This window comes from Lissotriton helveticus, chromosome 3_1, assembly GCF_964261635.1.
Source record: "Lissotriton helveticus chromosome 3_1, aLisHel1.1, whole genome shotgun sequence".
Classification (NCBI taxonomy): Eukaryota; Metazoa; Chordata; class Amphibia; order Caudata; family Salamandridae; genus Lissotriton; species Lissotriton helveticus.
Genome location: NC_136061.1, coordinates 1,871,032,688 through 1,871,051,713, shown reverse-complemented (window position 1 = coordinate 1,871,051,713; position 19,026 = coordinate 1,871,032,688).

The following is a 19,026-nucleotide window of genomic DNA, read 5'->3' as shown; positions in this document are numbered from 1 at the left end:
TCCATTTAGCTTCCCATCTGTCTGTCTCCCCATTTTTGCAACAACAACAATAATTCCTTTATTTGCAATTTTCATCCTGACACATTCATGTTTTCTAAGTCTTTGTCAGAAAATTCAGCTCGGTAAGGTTTCTGTAATACTTTAGATTTACCTATTTCAATTCCCGTGTCAGAAGAAAAAATTCATTAATGTGTCATGAAACATTTTTGTACATAACAATTCTTCTTCTCTGAATGTATTCAAGCTTTCCAATCCCACATTTTCAGCAATCATTTCTTCTAGTCCAATACTTTCGGCTGGGATTTTGGCTTTTCTACTTCTCTAGACCACCTTTCTATTTCTTCTGGGGACACTACAGTGGTGCTTCTCGTTCCTGTGAACGTTTCCATCTTACTTCTCTAGAGCCCTCTGCAGTGCATTTCCCAATCGAACCACTCACAGGTTCTCTTATAGGCAAATCCATCAGGGAAATCACTGACTCACATTTGCTTACTTGGTCATCAATTATTATATTTTCTTTTCTGGGTTGTACTATAGGTGTATTTAGAACAGGAGTTTTAGGACAGGGTTGTTTATCTCCGTACAATGGAACAACAGGGCCTATAGTTACCGGTATCGTTAGGGATTCAGGACTCACATTCAGTTGGGTGAATTTCTGAATTAACTCACTTTTCTGCTTACTTATTGCTTCTCTCTCCTTTTCCTGTAATACTTTTTCTAATGAGGTGTCAATTGCAATCTGCTGAATCTAAGGTGGTTTCAAGAACGGGGCACTAGGGTTAATTATATTTGTTTCTTCATGATAAGCTGGCTGATTTATCATTAACAAATCCTCAAGGTAATCATCTTCTGAATCCCCACTAGTCATTACATTTTTCGTTTTCTCTGTACTGAAAGTGTGAATCAGAAACATCACACTTTCCACGTAATTCCTTTTATGAAAATGTGGGCGTCAGGAGAGTAAACGGATTGTTTGCTGATGGTGGGAGCACATATATCAAACCAAGCCACGTCATTCACAGGAAGGCAATCTGGCCTATCACGTTGCTCGATGCCTCAAGAAAAACGTGAAGGCTGGGTGAAAAAAAAATCTTTTTTCTCATTAACACCATATGGGCTTCGACCGAGTATGGGTACCACTGAGTACGCCCTAAATCTGTCTCTGAATTTAGGTAAATATGTAAAGGCCAGGAGGGAGCCATACACATGACCTTTATGGACCTCTCATGTGTCTTTCATCTAGTGGACTGAGATACCCTATGTGTTATCATGGGGCAAGCAGGGGTTGAGCCGGCCTTATTGCATGTTTTAAAAAGCCTCCACTGTGACACCGATATGCGGGTACGTTATACCCAAAATGGAGATCGGGGTGTCAAACAGGATTGCATATTGGCTCCTTTCTTATTCTTATCTTATATTAACACTATCAATGCTAAGGCAATTCACCCCTGGTGCTGAACTTCTTTGAATCCCATTGTTCATGACGAGCTCACGAGCAGTGTACTGCATGACGAGCTGAGCTCGTCATGAGCATGGAAGGGGTTAATGCCCTGGATACCTTTTTAACCACTTGTGCACCTGACGTCCTCAAAATTGGTTCATGTCTAAACCCCGTACTTTTGTTTTTGGACGACACAGTTTTAAAAACTGGTAGAGCAAACAAATTACAAGACCTTTTAAATGGTTTTAATAATTTTAAGGAAATCGCAGCGGTACCCCATGGAAATCGCGGTGGTACCCCACAAAGACCATCACATTGTACCAACATACAGAGGGCAAGGCTGTGCGCCACAATCGATTATGTGTTTATTTCCTCTTTATTGGTAGACTGCCTGGTGAAAGCTTAGGTTATACAAACGTTCTTAGGTGACCATAACCCCATTGCTACCACCTTAAGAGTTGCTTCCAGGCCAAACTTTGAGAAACAATGTGGGGCTAGTAATTTAGTGCCTGCAACTGATAATTTAAGAGTGGTCTGGAGAGGTGTTAATAGCAATGATCCATTCTCCAGAATGATAAAAGCACACCTAACACTTATCGATAGGTGTCTGACTCCAGGCGATCATAACCCTGAGGTAGTTGACTCATTTGTCCAACTGTGTGGGGGCATCAAGCAAATGGTATCTAAACCAACAATCGAGCGCAATCGGGCCCACGCTGGTTTGATAGTGCTTGTTCTAGAGCCAATAGAGATCTTAGTAAGGATCTTGTGATGGAACTAAGGGATCAGACGCTTATAAAATTATTGAGGTACCAATATAAGCTCATCACAAAACAACGGATAGACGTTGTCTTAAAAGAGAGATGGGACAACATTGCATGTGCTGCCAAACTCAACAATGGGAATGGCGTTTGGCTAGCAGTGAAGGACATGAGATCAGCGGGCCTCACATTAACTTCTATAAGCTGTACAATTTCTAGTGAGGCATGGGTATCCCATTTCTCCAAGATCTATCAGGCTACAACAGGGAATGAGGATCCACATGACTATCAAAGACTATCTAAGTTTGAGATAACTGTATCTGAAGTTGAGGAAGCCATACAGCAGAGTCTGGGTAATAAAGCGCCCGGTCCCGACGGGCTACCAATAGACCTTATAAAACATGAACCAAAATTCTGGGCACCCCTTTTACTTAATGTTTTTAATAATCTAACTGCTGCTTCAATTCCTTGCACATGGTCTACTAGTATTATAGTCCCTATTTTTAAAAAAGGTGACCGTACCAACCCGAGTTGTTACAGACCAATCCCCCTGATTGATAATACACTAAAAATCATTGGGAGAATCCTGTTTAATAGGATTAGGACCTGGGCTGAGGACGAACATATCCTAAATTCCTGCTAACTAGGTTTCAGAAGTAAATTAGGCACTGTTGAACAGTGCCTAAACCTCAATTTAATTATTGGTAAATATAGTGTGGCACGGAAATCTCCTATTTATTTGGCGTTCATGGATTTAACATCCGCCTTTGATTTTGTAAACAGGTCACATCTTTGGTCTATTCTTTTAAAATACGGGTTGGACGAAGTTTTAGTTCACTTTTTAGCGTATCTACACAGGGACTTAAAGTCCCGGGTGCGGATTGGTAAAAACGGGGAGGTGTCAGATGACATTATTATTGGCAGAAAGGTCAGGCAGGGGTGCGTATTGCCCCCACTAGTATTTATTCAATACAACAATGATTTGCACAATTCCCTGTCCAAGCTCACCAATGGTAGCATTCTCCCCGCTCTATTATATGCAGATGATGCGGTCCTAATGGGCCGCACCCCAAATGCATTACGCACTTTAATAAAGGGCTTTGTTGATTTTATAGCTGTTTTAGATCTTCGTACTAATTGTAATAAATCTTTTTTATTGGCAAGTGGCCCAAAGAAGCACCTTATTAAATAATTTGCCATAGGAAATGAACGTTTACAAAGCACCTGCACTTTCCATACTTGGGTTTGGTATTTGCAGCTAACGGTCTGTGGACGACTCCTGTGTCTCACAGCAGAGTTAAATTCGCTAAAGCTATTAACTCAGTATTTTCACTACCCCAACCTAAAAAAGTTGAGGCAGTAATACTTATCACAACATTTTTTAAACGACAATGCATCCCGGTTGCAACTTATGGGGCAGAGGTTTGGGGTTATTCAGGCTACAAGGGTATCCAAAGCGAGGAAAATAGATTCTGCAGGAAATTGCTGGGCGCCCCGATCACTGCATCAAAGTACATCTGTCATGGGGAGTTAAATTTGACATATATTGAGGATTTCATCAGAGCCTGGCCATCCATTTTTTGGCTTAAAGTATGGCAGAACCCAGCAGCCACAGTAACAAGAAGTATCATTTCTGATTGCCTCAATTGCGATAAGGGGATGGATATGCCATGGCTTTCTGTGGTACGAGAAAGTCTGTCTAGTGTAAATCTCGTCATAAACAACTAAGGAGTGACTAAGTGAAAAAGAATTAAAGCAAATTTTTATGTTATATTTATTGGTTTTGTTCCCCTTCAAAAACAGTGAACCAGGTCAGAAAATACCCCCACGGGGCAACCAATGCCCCTGTGTGATTAAAAGAAAAGGGAAAGACAAGTCTTTCTCTTTTAAAAGGACCCTCACTCACCACTAGTTGGTGACATGCTTCATCATAGGGTCCCCGCTGGGGTGGCCGAATGCCTCCCCAGCGTGCTGCAACGCCTGAAATACAGCGGAGCCGGATGGTGATGTGTGCAACAGTGCTCAAACTAAAATGTGAGGTTAACTGTGAGTGCAAAGTTAAAAAATACAAGGTTGGAGGATGTAATGCCCAGCATAAGTCAGCATTCTAGTGCTGCACTCTGTATCTACACTTAAAACCCACCCACCACTGATGTCACTGGTCAGGTGACGCAGCACTAATAAAAGAGGCCGAGCCCACGTGCTCTGGGCCAGTTGCACCAGACCTCTAGTGTGTCCTGCTTCTGTGTGTGAGTGCTTGCCAGCATGAGGGCCTAGCGCCCATCACAGCCCTTTACATTGGCGACGAAGCGGTAACGCTAGCCACGCGTGCCGCGGCTGACGAACATCGGGGGGAAAGGAAAGGGGAGCTGCCAGCAGCAAAGGCACACCCCCTGTGAAGGAAGCCGGCCGCCGAGAGGCCCACGAGGCGTGTGACGAGCCCCGGGGCCAGAGAAGGGAAGGAGGTGACCGGCAGCTGACCCCGCACCTCTCCAGCCTGCTGAATGCCGCCCTGCCATGGCGGTGCCCCCAAGAGGATAAGCGGACCGGCCAGAGCCCACCTGTACCGGCCGCAAGTGAGCCTGAACAAAAGTGCGGACCAACCGGAGTCCACCCGCGTCGGCCGCGACTGTGCCCATCTGTGCAGGAACCTCCACGGAGCCCACCCGCGTGGAAGGTAAAGGCCCGTCGGCCAAAGGTGAGCCCAAGCGCGCCAGAGACTGTCCCCTTAATGAAGCAGGACCAGCGGAGCCCACCCGCGGCCTGCCTGCAGCGTCCCCCGCCGCGTGTGTGAAGTGCGGTGGCGAGGGAAGAAACCGTACTCGAGAGCGCCCGCAGCGTGAGGGAAGCTGCGGGGCGCCGACTAAGAAGCGGAGCCCACCCGCGATTGTGAGGAGCAGTGCTGTCACCCCCACCCGCGCAGCGTGTGGCGTGAGGCTGCGGCGGGGTGGGGAAGCGAGAAAACCAGCGCCCGGCCCGCAGCCGGTAAAAGAAACTCCAGCCTGCAGCGCCGTGAGCAGATCACTAGAGTGCCCGAACCAACACCTTTCTACCGCCACGCAGCACGAGGAAGAGGAGTCTGCTGCGGCGGGGGAGGGGGGGACAAGTGAAGAAAACTGTGAGGCCCCAGAGTAGTGTGCGCCCCGGAGGACAATGCCAACACCCCTTCCCCGCCGCGCCGTGTGTGAATGGTGAGGCTGCGGCGGCGGAGTAATGAAGGAAAAGGAAGCCTGAATGCAGCCATGAGGAGCAGATGAGCGCACAGGAGGTGTCCGTAGCATGAGTGGCGCTACATGGGGCTAATCGGAGCCATACACACACACACACCCCCTTTGTGCAGCCCGGGAGGAAAAACGAGTGAGGGGCTGCCCAGCGCGCAAATGTTTGCAGCAGCACCCAACCAAGGACACACAAGGCACTTACTCCGCTAAAGAGAAGCATTCTGCAGCCTGGTGGGGTCCAGTTGCCACAAGGTGAGCGATAGCGATCGGTAGAGGTGCTCTTTTCACGAGGGCAGTGAGCACGGACATTGCAGCACATAGAGAGCCACTGAAGCCGGGAAACGAGCACCATGGGGGACAACAGCTGAGAACAATAAGCTCCACTGCCATCTAATGGCCATCCCTGGTACTGCAGCAGGGTAAAACACAGACAAGCACAAGGCGTCTCTACAGACGCACAGCAGCGCACAAAGAAAAGAGAAGCAGGAGGAGGCTGCAAAGTCTGCACCAAGCGTACTGGAGGAGTGCGCAGGAAAGCGTCAAGAAGTAACACTGCACAAGCAAAGAGGCTACGAAGGGCAGAAACCTGCCCGCCGTCATGTCCAAGGAAGTTCACAGAGAATCATGCAACAAAAGGCAAGACGCAAAAGGAATGGTGCGCAGATGTACCCCGGACGCGGAAAGTACATGTCGGCGCATGGAACGGAGGAAGACACTGAGGAAAAGTATGCAACAAGCATCCGAAGAAACAGAAGCGCAAAGAACTCCCCAGGAGCTGCGCAAGAGAAAAGATGACAGTAGTCAAGCGCAAGAAAGCACCAGGAGTGCCCAAAGTGCTCAAAGAAGAGAGCGAAGAAAAAAGGTCAGCACTGCGACACCAGAAATGCAGGAACTCTCCAGAAGGCGCAAGGAACACGCCAGGAAACAGCGCAGGAACGTGGCAGAAATGCAGGAACACGCCACGAAGCGCAAGAATGCGACAGGAGTGCAAGAACTCCACACCCGCATGACAGGACCGCGCAGCACTGCGCCGGAACGTGCCAGGAGAGCCAGGAATCAGGAGCACCAGAGTGACGCTACAGCGACGCGCCAACGCCGAAACACCGTGACGGTGAAGAGCGACCACGAAGAAGATAGCACAGCATGACGACTCATGCCGAAGGTGAAAGCGACCACCCAGTCTGGTCGCCAAGGAAAGAAAACAAGCAACTGTGAAGATAGCGACAACCGGTCCAGTCACTGGAAGATAAGATCAGTATCTGAGAACCATGCCCAGACCAGAGAGAAACAGGTGGAGTGCACGCTACCATGAGAAGACTGGCTGGAAAGACCAAGGCAGTACAGTGACCGGATCACGTCGCAAGAAGGAACAGGGAGAAGAAGGGTGCGACGCCATAAAGAAAAGGATATGGACCCACGAAATTCAACCCTGTAATTATTGAAAGCGACAGAAAGAGGAAGTGAAGGTCTCGACGCTAACCCTGGGAAGTGAGTGACAAGAAGACAGTGTCCTAGGACTAGGACAAGACCAGGATGACACGTGCAGAGTGCGCGCGCTGCATGGGGAAGCCTGGCCAGAGAAGATGAAGAAAAGGGGACCAGGGTACGTCGCGAGAAGAGGAGAAGAGAAGAAGAAAGATCGGAGTGGCACGCCGCCACCGAGGAAAGGAAGAAAGAAGAAGTCAGAGTGGCACGTCAGCCACTTCAAGAAGAGGGAAGAAAGAACAGAGTGGCCACCGCCACTAAGAAGAAAAGTAGAAGGGAGAATTCGGAATGGCACGCTGCCACTGCAAGAAGAAGCCGCCCCTGCGGAAAGAAGCAAGGTGACAGGCACTGGATCACCTGAGTGCAATGGAAGACAAGCCTGACAAGAGCACCGGCAGCGCAGAACAAGGACAACCACCTACGAGCCATCCATCCACATGGCGATCGCAGGAGAGAGCAAGCTAGACTGTTGGCGACATCTACCTCTGGGGTTTGAGTGGAAGATTGGATGGCGAGACTACTCAGGACTCCAGAAGTTGAGGACCTGACCACCTCGCACCAGCCCGTGGCAAACCAGAATCAGAGGCCTCAAGGGACTCTGGTGGCAGCAAGTCCCGCACGGGAGACAGGTCTACAGATGCACGTCTGCAGGACCCAAGAGGATGAAAGCCTCGCGAGCAATGAAGAGAGTCGACAACTCAACCTTCAGGTGGAACTAGGACACAACGGTGAGGCTCGTGGAGCGCCCTGCTCACGGCCCGAAGGCTATGGTGGAGCAACACGACCGAAAACACCAGTCCAGTGGAAGCCTGGCATTGAGGTCCTCCCGGACATCTGGTGAGAGAAGAATACCGGCGAGAGGGGCATCCTAGTGAGAGGGATGCGTGCACCTACTCTATTCACCTGCCAAGAGTCAACACTAAAGCCTGCCCGGAAAACATCACGAAACCAGAAGACTGTTGACACCTATGTCATCCATCTATCTCTCATCACCAACAGAGCGAAGCAAATGCAGGGCTGAGAACAGCGGACAGACAGCACAGACAAAGAATGAACCCGCCGAACAACTGCGAACTGTGCCACCGAGAGCTGTTAGTCCTGAATGCAAGAACTATATTTCCTGCGGCTTGCAAGCAGCCAAAGAGACTTGTTTGAAAGCGAAAAGTCCAATGATACATTTCTATGTTTTCTTTCCCCCACAGGTTGTGGACTTTTTGTGTTTGGTTTAATTTTTTTAACCAATTTGGGGAGGGATGTAATGCCCATCATAAGTCAACACTTAACACCCACCCACCACTGATGTCACTGGTCAGGTGACGCAGCACTAATAAAAGAGGCCGGGCCCACGTGGTCTGGGCCAGTTGCACCAGACCTCTAGTGTGTCCTGCGTCTGTGTGTGAGTGCTTGCCAGCATGAGGGCCTAGGGCCCATCACAGCCCTTTACAGAGCCTATACAATTTTTTTTAATAAAGGCCAACCTGTATTAGGGTAAAAACAAAGTGGGCGGACAGACTAGGTTCGGTATTAGGAAACCTGTGTCCTTAAATAAAACAATTGGTCAACATGTTTCTGCTGTTCTTTCTGCTATTTCGCTCAGCATTCGTCAGGACCTAAGTAAAGTAGAAGATGGTCCTCCGGTGGTATGCGCGCGCTAAGGCGCACCCTCCCTTGAGGCTCTTTGTGTGAAAAAGTAAATTATTTTGTGTTACTCACGGTTAATACCCGTGACAGCTCACTGAGAATCACAGGAGCAAAAAACCTATAGAGAAGGGACGAAACACAGACAAAACACAATAACATATACTGCCACACACTGACACAAAGTTAACTTTCTTATTATTGCCAGCTAGTCCATAGCAACATGGCATACTCATTGTCAAGTGTTCTCTGAGCCATTGTTCTTTCATATTTACCAGTAGTAAAAACCTCTAATCGTGTCTCAGAACATCCAGGATTAGATGATTTCCCCTTTATTTTGATTTACAATTAATCGCCCAGGGGTCACTAAAAGCGCTAAGTTCAAGCCACTTTGTGTTAACGTAGGCAAGGTGTAGTGGGAACATTCCCTACTAAGCACGACATTTATGCTGCCTACAGTGTTGATTAAAATCAATGTAGCAATAGTGATTCGTCTTAGATCGTAATGTGCCTCCTATTGGAGCTAGGAAAACCAGAAGAAATCCCTCTAGAGGATTATGTGGCGTTGTAAACAAATCAAACACAGGCACTCATGTTATGAGAGAAAAATGCTCTTCCCTTGGCTCAGGACAGCGCAGGATATCTTCACGCGGTGTCAATCTTAAAAAAGGGGAAAAGCAATATTATCCATCAAGCGGCAAGTATTCCTGGAAGAAACCGCTTGTATGAGTCTACGGCAAAGTCGTAACTTACTTGAGCACACGCGACTCCCCGCCTGGTTCCTACACTCTGGGTAGTTGTCCGCCCGGAAGTGAGGTAAGCCAGCCGTGATCGCGTTTTTCAATCGCTCTCCGGTAGTCCCGATCACGTGTACAACGTGATCGTGCGTCGGTGTAGTCGGACTAATTCCCTTAAAGGGAAAGTATCTGAATTACCGCTCCTGAGACAGGGTTCAAAACCACAGTGAGATCTGACCTAATGTGAATAGTTAATTGGTGTTATGAACCCTAAGTCAGCTCAGAATATTATATGAATTTTGATAGTAATTTCAAAACTCAAATGTTGTGGAGGATTCAAGATTCGTAAATCATAGTGATCACCCATCACACTGTTGGAATCGTCGTTATTGTGTAGACGACTGGTTTAATGACCGTCAAGGCTGTCCCATATCCAGCGCGATCGGGCATCTAAAGATACGGCCACCTTCATTTAAAGGGGAAGTGTCTGAATTGTCAATCCAAACCTGGGTTTGAATCCCCGGTGGTGATTCTAGTGGGCAAGCAGTAAAATTATTCACACCCGAGATGCCCAAAGGGTAAATAACTATTAAATATTATATGCCTCTAGTCAGATCCAACTATTATATGAATGCAACCAATAATATCAGGAACCCAATGTTATAGGTCTGACATAGAGCTAGTAGTTGTGTACGTATACTCAACTTATTTCAAAATAATGACGTCTCATCTGAAAACCAACATGCCCCCAAGTTGTTCGTAGTTGTTTTCTCCAGCTTTTCGGGACACTTCTCTGTACTTATCCAGGGCATTGTGTAAATTCTGTAAAACAGTCTTTTCTTGACAAAGAAATCAGAATAATGGCATAACCCACAATTAATGCCATCTAGTTAATAGCGCCTGACTGTGCCCCATGGAATATCATTGTTCAGCCCGTTTTTATTAGTGGCCAAACGATAAATCCAGCGTTGTTCTTTTTCAAACAACACTGCCTCAGAGCCTGTTTCTAGATGTTCCAGAATTGTCCAATGTAAATCATTAGGAGTGTGGTTTTTCTCTAGGAAGTGTACAGTCAGCTTGGTTGTTGCTCTATGACAACGGATATTGCTGCGATGTTCGCATATCCTTCTCTTAATGCGTCTCGTAGTCATGCCTATGTACTGAAGGCTGCATTGACACGTTATTAAATAAACAACATTGGTGGTGTTGCAGTTTGTGTGACTGCGCTGTTCCCATCGTTTGCCATCAGTCAGGTTCAGTGATTTTGTGTGGGTTGTAAGATGACAAATATTACAATTCCCACAGGGGAAATGCCCAGTGACTGCGGATAAACCCCATGCATTCAAGACATTGGCTTCCCGTTTTCCAGTTGTCATATCCCTTGGGCGTGTGTGCACCAGAGAATCTTTTAGGCTCGTAGCTCTCTTATATGAAAACAGAGGCTTATCCCATTTGTTTTTATGACTAGTGAGTATTCTCCAATTCTTTGAAATGCATTTGCTAACTGCGTTTGACAAGGGGTTATATGTGGTCACACATGTCAAGGGGATCTCATTGTTGTCAGTCTTGGGATGGTCATCCAAGAGTATGTCCCTTTGCTGATTTCTGGCTCTTTTCTGACTTTTATCAATTATACCTTTGGGATACCCTCTGTGTGCCAGCTTCGTTGTCAATTCACCTGCCTGTTGTTTGTAATCAGACTGTTTACTACACTTTCGGCGTATCCAGAGATACTGCCCGTACAGGAGATTCTCCCGCAAGGCTCGAGGATGGTAACTTGTAAAATGAAGTAAGTTGTTCTTCGCAGTTGGCTTATAGAAGGTTTTTGTCTCCAAAAGGTCACCCTTCTTGCTGATAGTGACGTCCAAGAAGGTGATATTGTCCACTGCATGCTCATGTGTGAATTTCAGATGTCTATCACATGTGTTCACCCAGGCAAAGAAATTAAATAATAAATTCTCCTCGCCCTTCCAAATCATGAGCACGTGATCTATATAGCGTTGCCATAAGAGGATATTAGCTGCGTATGGATTAGTCGGGTTCAGTATGTTGTTACACTCGAAATTGAACACATAAAGGCCTGCCACCGAAGGGGCAAATGTGCTGCCCATCGAGGTGCCTGTTGCTTGGAGGTAGATTTTACCCTCATATTCAAAATAGTTACGTTTTAAAGCACAGTCCACCACAAACGAACGGGTTGTCACAAAATTCCACGGTGCTCTATCCAGAGCCTCTTTTAAAACCTTGATGGTTTCATCCTGTGGGATGCAGGTGTACGGGCTTTCTATGTCCATAGTGACAAGAAAGCATGGATCTTCGGGCATTGTGAACGTTCTGAGTAGGGAAAGAAGACTCTTTGTGTCCTTCAAATAAGTGCTTGTAGATTGAATGATGGGTCTAAGAAAGAAATCGCAATACTTTGAGAGGGGTTCCAGAAAGGAACCTATACCTGAGACGATAGGTCGCCCGGGAGGTGGTAGCACCTTCTTGTGTGTTTTGGGTAATATGTAAAAATACGGTACTCTCCCCTCAGATGTTGTGAGGAAATCTGCCTCTTTTTTGGAAATTAACCCATCTCTCTCTGCAGTCGATATAAGTTCACAAATCTCATCCTTCAGATCATTAGTTGGATCCACCCTTAAAGGGACGTAGATGATGGTGTTATTCAGTAGGCGCTTACATTCTATATCATAGTCTGCCTTATTCTGAATCACCACACCGCCCCCCTTATCCGCACTTTTTATGATTATTCCTTTGTTTAACTTCAAAGTTTGTATGGCCTGGAATTCATCAGCGGTTAAGTTCTTGAAGGGTACCGGTTCATGTAATAGTTCCACTTCCTGGAAAACCGCCTGCTCGAAAGCAAGAATTTCAGGTGTAACTGTGTGTGATGGAGGTGTGAAAGAGGATTTGAGTTTGAAATCAGTGTCACTTTTAGTCATTTCAATTGAGTCATTCTCCCTATTTTCATAAAAACTCTTCAATCGTAGTTTTCTGAAAAACTGGCTTAGTTCACACTGCAGTTTAAACCGATCTAAGCGCGGGGTGGGTATAAAGTCCAGCCCTTTTTCCAGGACATCAGTCTCTGCAGTACTTAGATTGTAGGAAGAAAGATTGGTGACTAGGGTCTCGCGCTGCTGGGACCCGCCCTCTGGTCCCCTGACTTGCTCCGGGTGAAGTCCCCGACTGCCTCCGATTGTTCCCAATGAACTTGGGTATTGCCCTTTTGTCTCCCCCTGCCCCGCCTGCCTCTGTCTAAAAAAGGATGCGGGTATGCTTGTTGGTTAAACTGTGGGTGTGGAACAAAATGTGGGTTCCAACCCATCATTGGGGGGAATGGCGATTGAAAAGGGTTTTGGTGGTATGGCCCCATCCCTTGTTGGGGGTATGGTGTTTGCCAGCCCTGAAAAGGATACTGGTGTTGTTGTTGCTGTCCTCGTCCTCTCCCACGACCCCTGCCTCTTCCTCTATAAATCTCGAACACCTCTTTTTAAACCCAAGTGATTTCGGTAGTGTAACTAAAAAATCGCTTCAAGGGATGTTGTATGAAAAGTATAACATGTTAAGACATGATGAAGAGTTGTCTAAATCACCAGTAGCAATGTATATGTCAATAGAGAATATGCCATCCAACTTGCCATCAGGTTACCTCTTGAGGAATATTGATCGATGGGAAAGAGGATTATTGTTTCGCCTAAGAGCAGACACCATGAAATACATGCTCTGTTTTCCGTTAGGGTATCATACTAAACTTGATCAAATGACGTGCCCATGTGATAACCATAGTAAACAAACTATGGCACACTTTTTATTCTTTTGTAATTTTTACCAAATGTACACAAAACTGTTTTTAATTCTGTTTTTTAAGGAAACTGCCATTATTGACCATAAAATAGCTTACACTAAAATTCTTAGATTAGAAGATGCTTTGGTCATCCAAGTAAGTTCCTTTTTGAAATCAGCTGTTCGTGCATGCATTTCCATGGGCAAATAATGATGGTTGAATCTTAGCATGTTCCCGTAAAATATGGTTATAAGTGAGTGGCAATAATTAATTTATGTGCATATTCCACGTCATTTTCCTTCCTTTTTATACGTATTCTATTTGTATGTATTTTATAGATTCTAAGTATTTTGTACAACTGATTTATTTGACCTGTGCTTTTATGGATACCATCTATGAATCCGAATAAAGATCTATTGAATTGAATTGAAATAATTTTAAGCAGGGGCTGAAGCTGAAGGCGCTAACCATACTAAATCCTACGATATGACCTGTGGCTCAATAAATACCAGGTCGAAAAATGATTTTGTTGGGGAGACTCATATTTTAAAGACAAAACCTTTTAGTTATAGTTATCTGGGTATCCTATTCAATGACAATGTGAAGTGATAAAGATTAACCCGAAGGTCTCAGTCCATGGTGATGTTGTGTGATTCAATTTTTAGGTTAGCCAAGAAAGTATGACACAAGCCCCAAGAGAAATGATCGTCCTTTATGAAAGTAAAAGCCTTGCTGCTGGCACATACGGGTCTAGCATTTGGGTGCACATGGCAGCTAGACCCCTACAGGTGGCGGAGAATACATTTTTAAATATGCTAATAGGAACTCCAAAATCTACCCCAAGCCTTATAACACACAATGAATTGGGTGTAATCTTTCTAGAAGAAAGGGTAGGCCTGGCCCCTATTTTACTATGGATCAAAATTTGGTACACTTCTGAATTGGCTTTTTCATGCAGAATAGTAGAGGACTGTCTAGTCACTAGTGCAATGCAACTGGACCGCCGTGCCAAAATAGCTTTCAAGAGCTGGGTTTGAGTAGTAGTCTTTTTGAAAATCCTGGTAATATTAATGCACACTGTAAGGTCAAGAAAAAGTTATTTATAAATAAAGAGGATGTTAGGATCATGAAAGCACTCGATTTGGTAACTATTCAATCACACGTCCCGCCTTCAACCACCCAAGACATGGAGTCGTGCTTACCATGGATAAAGGCATCGGAACTTAGATTTTATTTTGCACAGTTAAGAGTGAACACCATTCATTACCTAGTGGCCTTCTCTATTGCTAGCACCTGATTTGCATCATTACCATGTTGTTTATGTGATGGGAGGTCACTTCAGTCAACGAAGCACATTATGCTATTTTGCACCTTGTATACCTCTTTTAGAAAACGGTTCCTATGCCCTATAATTGGGGAGGATCTTTGAATACTCATTTTGAGGGTTTGCACTATTGCACTATTTACAGCATCTTAAGTCTTCTCCGAAATGCTTTGCAGTTTTGAATTTTATCACTCAAGTTCTGAGATTAAGGGTATGCTCCGTGTTTTCGATTTTGATGCAGGTTCCCCTTGATTGCTTGGTATAGATTTCGTTGGCATTAAAGGATTCCTATAGGCTATGTGAAATGTGGGTACGATCAACATTTTAGGGCCATTTGTATTAATTTAACTTATCATTTTAAGAAGGGCAAAATAGTTTAACGTAAATGTGATTTTTTTTAATGATTTTGTTGAAGTGTGAAATCTTTGTATGTGCTTTTATTTTGTTTTCATGGTCAATATTGATTGAATGAAGATAAAGATGATGATGATGAAGAAGAAGACAATTGGGTGCTGAAGGCAAGACCTTTTCAGTAATGCCAGATCGGCATCACAGGGTCAGACAACTGATGTACTTGTTGGGTTTTTATAGTCATCCTTCACAATTTATTTCTGATCATCATACAAAACAAATCATTCAAGGGAATAATATTCAAACAGAAATAGGTGGCTCTTAAAGCAAAGCAAGTGCTAGAGTTTCAGAGCACAATTTCCATTTAGAAGACGCCTGTGTTGGATGGTCATGACCTTATTGGAAATTATTGGCATTCTGTAATCACTTTGTATCACATTCATATGAGGATACTTGAGTAATGGTTTATGGGTTATTGTTCTTGGTCTTTCACACAAATTTGTTACCATTCTATGATGTTTGACCATTTGCAAAGTGCGTATGTCCACAGTAGATAGATCCAGTCTCCATTGTGGTCATTATAAAGGTTATCCCCCAAAAAGGTTATGGACTCACAAGGAGTTGAAAGTTCTTTATCGCCCAAAGTAGGCTCATCTACGTATCAAAGCTTTAGAGCTGCAGGAATTACGGCTTTCACCAAGGGCTCTTCAGATTCACGCCATAGGCACATTTGTTCAGATCTCCACAGAAAAAAACATTCCAATGTTTTACTTGAACAAACTAAAAGGGAAACATTCCTATCTACTGTTAACATTGTGTCAGTGTATATGGTAACTGGCTATACATAAACAAGGTGACAATGTCCCATCTTTTGGCAGGAAAGGGGGAAATTCAGGCACGTGTGGCAGACAGACTTGAACCACAGCCACAATTACTGTGCAATATACTTTTTTATCAATTGTTCATGGACCCAGCCTTTGCCTTTCCACCAATTCCACCTGTTCTCTAGGTGCACGTTTGCCAGAAACACAATGATACTCTTAGCTCCTACATGGACACGTCACCTAATGTGCATATCTGTGGCACCACACATGGAATTGCTGCCTCTGCCGCATAAACCCCTGTTTTATTCAGACATACAGATGCCAGGTTATTCTGCAAAACAAAAACACATCACTACTTTGTTTTTCATGTGATGCATCTATTAGAGACCATCTTTTAGCACTATCAGCATACTTGAAGTGGGAACAAACAGTGTGAAGAACATGAATCCAACCAGAAGCATAACTCAAAAATGTTGCAGCCCCCTTGCAGAATTCGATGAAGGGCCCTTGAGTCTCCCATATCTCAGAGCATAAAGTCAACGAGCATTACGATTAATGTCCAGCAGGTCTTGTGCCATATATATGCGCAATTTCATTTTAAACTTGTTTCACTGGGTGGGTGGAAATGGAGGTGCATTCAAGGGAATTTGGTTAACTGCTCCACTGGGACATACACTTAATATATTAGAATGCCTTCACTTTGTAATTCTTTACATTCAATTTGTAATTTGGCCAGATTAAGATACAATTCAACTGTTCTTTGACAGAGAAAAAATACTTTCATTTAATATATACAGTAAACAGTGATGGGGTCCCTGGACAGCCAACATGTGTTTTGCCTCTGGTGGCTTGCAAGCCTGGGGCCTTTTCAAGGCTTGGGAAAAGTTATTAAATCTCACAACCATCGTCAGTTACCAATTCTTAGGTGTGATTGGCCTATTTGGTAAACCTTAACTAAGAATGGTCAAAGTGAAGACCGCTCCAGTAGATAAAGCGTCCTTACTTGCTGGTATATCCAAACCCTCAGATCTGGGGTTTGACAATCCGAAGTGCAGGCTTGTTTAATGGGTCTGATGTTTCAAAATATTCCAGTTGCATTTAAATCACCAGTGAGATGAAAAAGTGGCTTTAAGTCTGGTTGCCTGTCATCATCAATCTTTTTGTTGGCTTTACTGTGCTGAGCTATTATTTTTCCTTGCTTACAGTTCGTTCAATACAATAACCCTTTGCAGTAATATGGGGACTTTAACGCACAAGCCAGACAGCTTTTAAAAACAAAGATGAGATGCTAAAGGCAGCCATAAGGCTTTATGGTGGAGCACATAGTTTTGACAACAAATGTTTGTCTCTGTTTAATATCTGACCATTTTCCACTGCCTGTGCCTGTCAGTACCTGAACCGTGCCCAGCACCAGGAACCTCCACCCTTTCGTCGCTACCATGCTGCCACCCTCCGCACCCTCAACCACGGCCGCTGCTCCGCACGCTGCTGCCTCGTCACATCTCACAGAACAGAGGGAGAATTCTCCTGCGTTTCCTGCAAGTTTTCATGCTTCTGCACACAGCCAGTGGCAGCAGACACAATGAAGAGGTGGTGAGGCGGGTGGAGGTGGTGCGGGGGAGCACATGGAAGGGAGCTCGCGTGGTAACTCATTTAAAAAAAAAAAACACTTGCCTGAACCCAGTTGTTCAATACAGCCCGGTTGGAGAAACCTAAGTGCGCATGTGTGTTTGACTGGCCTGAGACAGCTGGCAAACACACATTCTCACTTATAAGTGTCCGAACCAGTCCTCCTACCCCCTCCCATGGCCCTGCCCGCCCCTTCTTGCACACGCTAGCTCAGAGCCAGCAAATGAAAAATGAAAGATTATAGTATATCGTTTTATATTCCACCTGCTGGATCTAGCCAGTAGGGCGACGTTCCTCCGCCATTGTGGAGGAACCGCCTCTGCACACAGCCAATCCTCACCGCACCAAAAGCACCCAGCGCTTCACTCTTTCACACTCACATAGTCCTGCAACTACCCACTCAACACTCCGCACTCGCATGCATGCTCAACACCCGCTCACTCACCAATCGGGCCACAGAGATTTGGGACTTGCTGCATGACAATGCCCCTGACCTTCATCTCCTCACAGAAACTTAGCTGAGTTCTGCATTAGCACCTGACATCGCCACAGCCCTCCCCAGCTATAAGATTGCCAGACAAGACAGACTTCATAAGCCAGAGGCGGGATCATCATCACCCATAAGAAAATCCTCAGTTGTTCCACATCAGCTGGCACGTCATCACCCGACATAGAACACTGTTGCTCAAGCTCCATGTTACATGTAGCTTCACCCTAAGTGGCACTCTTATCTACAGAGTACCAGGACTGTGCACCAACTTCACCAACACCCTAACAAACTTTGTCACAGAACCTTTCCTGAATGTTAGCATTACCTCATACTCTCAGACCTGAACTTCCACCTGGAAGAGCTCACTAACACCAACTCAAGAGCACTCATTGAAGACCACTGAAGCCTTAGCCTCACCCAATGAGTAGAGGGGCCCCACATTGCCAGACACCTCTTGGACCCTATTTTCACCAACTACAGCAACATCTGAGTCAATGAGCACACACCAATCCCCTGGCAAGACCAGACCCATGTCCAGTTCAGCATCCCCATCCCAGTCCAACGCACACACACCACTGCCAACTAGCCCACTGAAACTGGAACAGCATTACTGACAAGGACTGTAAAACTGCTCTCAACAACCACTGACCCAAACACAGCAACAGCCTCCTCAAAACCATAATAAATTTCCACAATTGGATCACCTCCAGCGCTGACTCCCTGGCATCCCTCAAATGCAGCAATAGAACAAGATAAAGACCAGATAGAATATCAGTTTTTTAGTATTCTTTAACAAGGATTCATGATTTTACGGGATCCCAAAGAAAACAAAGGTTTTCTTTACCTGGAGCGTCCCTCCAAATATTGAAAATATTGTATTGCTTGCCCGAAGGGAAATATGTAAAAATTGGGTAAAACCCACTCCAAATAAAATAGAATGACTGGCTTCAATAAAAGATATTAATTGGTTAGATAGGGCACGTAAATATAAGAGAAAGGAGTTCTGGCTTCCCTATCAGAACTGGGAATTATCCTTCATATAATAGTTCAATGGTTAGGCCTCTGTACCATATTGCTTGGTTACCCTGGAGGTGGCTTTTGAGACGGGTAGAAAAAAAATGAGCCACTTACAGTTGGGTAAAGAAAGCAGGTGATGATGATCCACCCCGGGTCTAAAAACAAAAGATCACCGGATGGTGCTATCTCGAGGGAGACTAAGGTGTTTGGATTATTATCTTTTGTTAACTTGGGCAATGAGGACAAAAAAAAAGAACAAGATAAAGACCCCAGGACAGTTGGTAAAATGAGGAACCCAGCAGGATTAAATACCACTGCAAACAA